This window comes from Anser brachyrhynchus (genome assembly GCF_964034855.1).
Source record: "Anser brachyrhynchus genome assembly, chromosome: 2".
Classification (NCBI taxonomy): domain Eukaryota; kingdom Metazoa; phylum Chordata; class Aves; order Anseriformes; family Anatidae; genus Anser; species Anser brachyrhynchus.
The window spans coordinates 104,895,859-104,901,672 of NC_137695.1; the positions used below are offsets into that span (position 1 = coordinate 104,895,859).

At 37.0% G+C, this 5,814-nt stretch overlaps 1 long non-coding RNA gene across 1 annotated transcript; it reads left to right on the forward strand.

Moving 5' to 3' along the window:
* The first annotated feature begins 1,046 nt into the window (after positions 1–1,046).
* On the forward strand, positions 1,047–5,579 carry LOC308189051. Its single transcript, XR_013945983.1, has 2 exons — positions 1,047–1,422; positions 3,955–5,579. It is a non-coding gene; the product is annotated as an uncharacterized lncRNA (long non-coding RNA).
* Positions 5,580–5,814: the final 235 nt, after the last annotated feature.

Consider the following 5,814-nt stretch of genomic DNA (forward strand, 5'->3'; position numbering starts at 1 on the left):
CAGCAACAGAAAAACAGATGTTTTGAGTTATCTAGAAGTTAGTGTTTTGTGTTTTTTTGTTTGTTTGTTTGGGGGAAGAGTTTGTTGGTTGTTTTTGTTGTTGTTGTTGTTGTTGTTGTTGTTTTCTTTTGCATGAAATAAATTGGGGGGGGGGGGGCTCACACAGCAGATGTGATAGGCGGCAAAAGAATTCCATGATCATTTAGTATGCTGTAAACTCAAATTATACATATAGCTTATAGTAAACTCATTTATTTTCTGACAGCTATTTTAGCCCAGGTTAGTTTATTCATAATTAAGACAAAAATGTGTAGCTTTATATAAAATAGCAATCCAATTTATTTTCAGTATTTACAGCTATATTATTAAATAGGTGAGCTATTTAAATGGTGGAGATTAATAACATATTTATACATACAATAAACAATAACAGTATGCAGTATTATTTAGGTTTGTATAGTTTTATATTTATAATATGCAGGCTACAAATGATTATAGTAATAGATAGTTTTATGCATATAACCATAGCTAAAATCTTCCTATTCCTGCTTTAGTATAAACCACTCTTTCATACAGACTAAAAGAAAGGTGGTCAAATTCACTTCAAAACTCATTTATACAAAGCCCTTGAGAGCAGTCCTAAATGACAGAGTGGTTAAACCTCAATGCCTGATAGTTTTTTATCTTCTTTATCACTACCACTGTTGTCTTCACAGTGATGATACAAAAGGAGGAAATGTACTAAAAATACAATGTGAAGTTAAAGATAAAACATACAATCACTTCCTTAATACATACTCCATCTTGACCTTGAATAACTCAAGATCCATCCCTCCAAATATTACATAGAAATAATATTTCTCTATCCCCAAAGGGATTAGGAAGTTGATATTACTAAGGACATGGTTATAAATCTCTTCTTGTTGATTTTTCACACGGAAAAAAAATTCTCTTTTTCCAACAGTGTGTATGATCATGCAGCTGGATCATAACACATAGCTAACAGCTTTAGAGAGTTAAAATGGAACTGAGCATTGACATCCATTGCCCTGACCCTGCTCATTGCTCACACAAGATATTGCTCTTATTAATAGGCAACAGGATATGTGTCTGGAAAACATAATTTAGGAAGAAGGCAGATTTCCTTCGCATATATAATAATACACTCGATTACTGGTAAAACCAGCTTCTGGGTAAGTATGTTTTCCATCAGTAGAAAGACTGGAAAGTCATTTGACAGAACAGAGCAAAATAGGAGGTCCTGATGCAAGGCTGAGCATAGGAGAAATTGGCTGGGAAGCTGAGGAAGCATAAGGGAAGGGAAAACAAGAGAGACTTGCAAATTGCACAAGTAGAGAATGAAGCAGCAGAAAGGATCACAAGCAGAGCTGCAGGCAGAAAGCAGTTGGGCAAAGCTGAAATGTGAGAGGAAATGTTTTGCACATGCTGAGGAGGAGGTGAAAACTGTAGGAGCTAAACTAGAGCTTAACTGAAGATATGAAACTTTAGCATGGTAGCCAACTATCTGGATGTGTATCAGGATAGTGATTAGATGCAAATGTGAAAACATCAGGTTTGAGCATGGATGTTAAGAGTTTGAGTTGAAGAACAAGAGAGAAGTTCCAGACTATTTCTGGGCTCTTTGTAGGGGAAAGGAAGTAAAACTGGTTGAACAACTTTACAGAGAGGATATTAAGCATTTCAAGTACAAAGATATGTTAATTATCACACCAGGTAGATATTATATGTTCTGGCCTCATACTGTGGACTTGGCCAGTTGATGAAATGCTGGTGAGGCTCACAACTGTACTGTATTTTCTGTACTTTTCAAAGTTAAAATTCTGAACCATTTCTAAGCTTCTAAATGGAACATTTAGAATACAATTTTATCTTTTCAGAGCAAAATTTACACTTTCAGGCTCTACCCTGAATAAGAAAAATATTTTCTATTGAGCATTTACTTTCTCCTTTGAAGTTTAACTTCAACTCAAAACACATCTGTTTCAAAGATAAATCAAAGATGCAGCAGCAGCTTGTGTTCAAATGAAAACACGTATACTTTTATTTTTTTAGCCCAGACTTGAGGATCTTTAAGGTTTTAAGGCCTCAGTATTTAAAATTACTTCAGGACTGTGATATCTACAGGCAAACCTTATGGTGTTTTGATTCTGTGTTTTTTTTTTTTTTTTTTTTTGTTGGGGTTCGTTTTTTGTTTGATTTTTTTTTGTTTGTTTTTCAATCTACCTAGTCTTTTTAGCTCAGCAGTAGGCATACTCATTTCAGAATGACTGCTGTAGCTAAATTGGATTTTTAAAGGAGATAAGGAGCAGGGGAAATCCAAGCCAATGGTAATTAAACTTCAGTGCTCACTAGCTGTCAGGCAACCCATGGCATACATGGTATGTTACTTGGTGCCTGATGATAAGTTGAAAGCTGTGAAATACCTGTGTGGAGGTTACAAGAGACTAAAATTGGAAAGGTTTGTGACCTTAACATTGAGGGTGTCTAGGTCCAGAAATTTAGTTACAGATGTTTATTTGCAGCCCCAAAAGGTAATTTTTCATAACTCTAGGGGGGGGAGGAAGGAACAGCATGTGGTAATGAGGAACAATAAATTTTACCTCACACCTCAAGAAATATGGAATTAAACAACAGTGTTAAATGACAATGGAAAGGCCAAACTGGAAAATAGCGTGAGTGAGGTTGCCCCTACAAGCACTGCAGTTCATACATCATTGTGTGCTGTCAGCAGGCAGGAAGCTATCAAGTCTTGTCTCTTTAGGCAAGTTTCTTGACAATGCTATGATTTCTTCCCAGAAGAAAGCTGGGGATATCATAATTTAGGATTTCATCCTGCAACCTTGAGTACTGCTTATTTATTTGACTGCAAGTTACAAAAACAATTTTTACTGTTTTGACTACCTCTGCAACTCAACATAATGATGACTTGATAAAAGATTACTCACATAGTAAATGTACTGAAGTATGTACTGGGTACAGTGATATCTTTTGCCATTAGGACATCAGACTATTGTTAGCTGAGGATGACACGATTAACTTGTCATACAGCAGACCTCTGCTGAACAGTCAGTGTTAGAAATAAAGCTGAAATCCTGAGAGGGAGGACATTATTTGAATGAATTCTTAATTTGTGATCTCTTTGGTATGGGTGATTATTTTAACAAATATAGGCACAAATAACCAGTCCAGCATTGCACGGTACAGGACAGCCAGTTCTGTACCGGGACAGTTTGACACCTATAAGTCATTTGTGTGTTTTTCTTTTACGATTTGAATTTAAACAATGCATAAGATTTGTGCTAGTTTTCTTCACAGATATATATGCAAAAACATAATGATTCATGTACACCACCTCTAAGACAGGGGTTGTCTAGATTGCACTATTTATCTCACTTAATCAGGAAACCTACCTGTCCTAAATGCTGTATTAAAACAGCTGGAGATTTAAATACTTAGTACCTAATAAAGAATAGCAGTCAAACAAGCCAGAGAACATTTTTACAGAGGTCATCCAGTATTCAGTGCTCATTACAGAATCAGAGAATGGTTGAGGTTGAAAGGTACCTCTGGAGGTCATCTGGTCCAACCCCCTGTTCAAGCAGAGCCACCTACAGCAGGTTGTCCAGGACCATTTCTGGATGGTTTTTGAAGACCTCCAAGGAGGAGATTTCACAGCCTCTCTGTGCAACCTGTGTCAGTTCTCCACCATGCACACAGTAAAGAAATGCTTCCTGGTGTTTAGACAGAACCCCTCATGTTCCAGTTTGTGCCCATTGCCTCTTGTCCTGGCACTGGGCACCACTGAAAAGAGACTGGCTCCATCATCTTTTCACCCTCTCTTCAGTTATGTACATACGTTGATGAGATCCCCCATCAGCCTTCTCTTCTCCATTCTGAACAAAGAGAGTCCCAACTGTCTGTCTTTCCTCACAGGAGAGATGTTCCAGTCCCTTCATCATCTTGGTAGTCCTCCATTGGACTTTTTCCAGTATGTCCAAGTCTCTTTTGTACTAGGAGGTCCAGAACTGGACACGGCACTCCAGGTGAGGCTTTACCAATGAGGAGTAGAGGGGAAGGATCACCACTCTTGACCTACTGGTGATACTTTGCCTAATGCAGCCAAGAATACCACTAACCTTCTTACTGGCAAGGGCACATTGCTGATTTGTGTTCAACTTTTTGTCCATAAGGATCACCAGATCCCTTTGTGCAAAGCTGCTTTCCATCTGGGTGGTCTCCAGCATGTACTGGTATCTGGAGTTGCTCGTTCCCATGTGCACAATTCTGCACTTCTCCATGTTGAACTTCATAAAGATCTTGTCAGCTCATTTCTCAAACCTGTCAGGGTCCCTCTGGATAGCCGCACAGCCCTCTGGTGAGTCAAAATTACACAATTCAAGAAAATGTTGGTCCATTCATAGAGATTTCTCAAAGAGAAAAAGCAGCACAGTTTTCTGGTAAGTGCATGAGAACGTCTATTTACCAGTCCCAAGATGGGTATGCACATTTATCTAGCTTATTCATCCACAAATATTTCAGCACCATTGACCTACCTAGACTTGTAACAACAAATTCACAGTATCTGGAATTCCATTAAATCAGTGGCAACCCACTCTGACACTGCTTATGTTTGATTTCTTCCAGAGATGATTCAGAGTTTGAGAGCAACTTTTACTTTAATGTTTGTTTTTCATACACATATAAGCTCAGTAGTTCAATCTCTCTTCTGTCTCCTGAAATTTTCCTGGTAACAAATATTTTCCTTTCTGTTTGGTTTTAAAAAATACAGCCTGTGTTCTTGGAAGTAGAAAGAGTACGTGGATCTGTCCTCAGTAAAGTGTTTGCTCTGGGTGTTTCAATTTAATAACTCAGTCAATTGAAACTCTTGTTTTTGAAAATGTAAATAAGATCAGTCACTGGCACCTGAAATAGACTCCTGGAGCCTTTCAGTGTTTTAAAGATGTCACCTTCATTCTAGAAATTTGATTGCAATTAATGTTGCAATAAGTGATCTCGCAGCCTAAGTTATTTCAGTGAAAAGATAAAGAACAATTCCCTCTTTTTTTTTTTCCTTTTCCTTCACTTGCTCCCACAGTCTTTTTTTTTTTTTAACCTCTGCTTCATCCACTTATTATATATTCCACTATAGCAAACCATAAGCATAATCACAACACTGGGCAGAGCAAGATTGCATAATTTATCCCCTCTCTAAATATTCAAATAAAATATATGGAACATTTAACTATTGAATATTTATTAAAAAAAAAAAAAAGACGAAGAAATAAGAAAGTTGGGGTGCTGTGAACCAACTAAACTAGAAATAAGTACTTCTTTCAGAAAATGTAAAAAGTCAAGATTCCATCACCTATTTAAACCTGAGTACTTCAATTCAAGTACTTCAAAACTGCAGGATGGCTCAAGAATGATGGTGTCTTATTTTTACACTGAAAATGGCATACTTTCATTTCTTTTTCTTTTCAGCAATCTGTTTCTCCTCTCCCCTTCATCCAGCCACAAACTTTCAAGAAGAAGAAGTTTTATTGTGATGTATAATATACTAGTTAAAATGTACTAAAACAGATCATATTTGAACTTAATTCTTTAAGTTCCAGAAAATGTAACAAAATAGAAGGCAAAGTTCAAAGAGAAAATGTCTCTCTGGGGAAGATTACTTTTAATTTCCCCTTCTGCCTTGGAGAATTTGAACCTTAGCTTCCGATCTTCTCCGATAATGTACTAAATATATCCAATCCCACACAGAGGTATAATAAAATTTGCCCCAGTTCTTGTTAA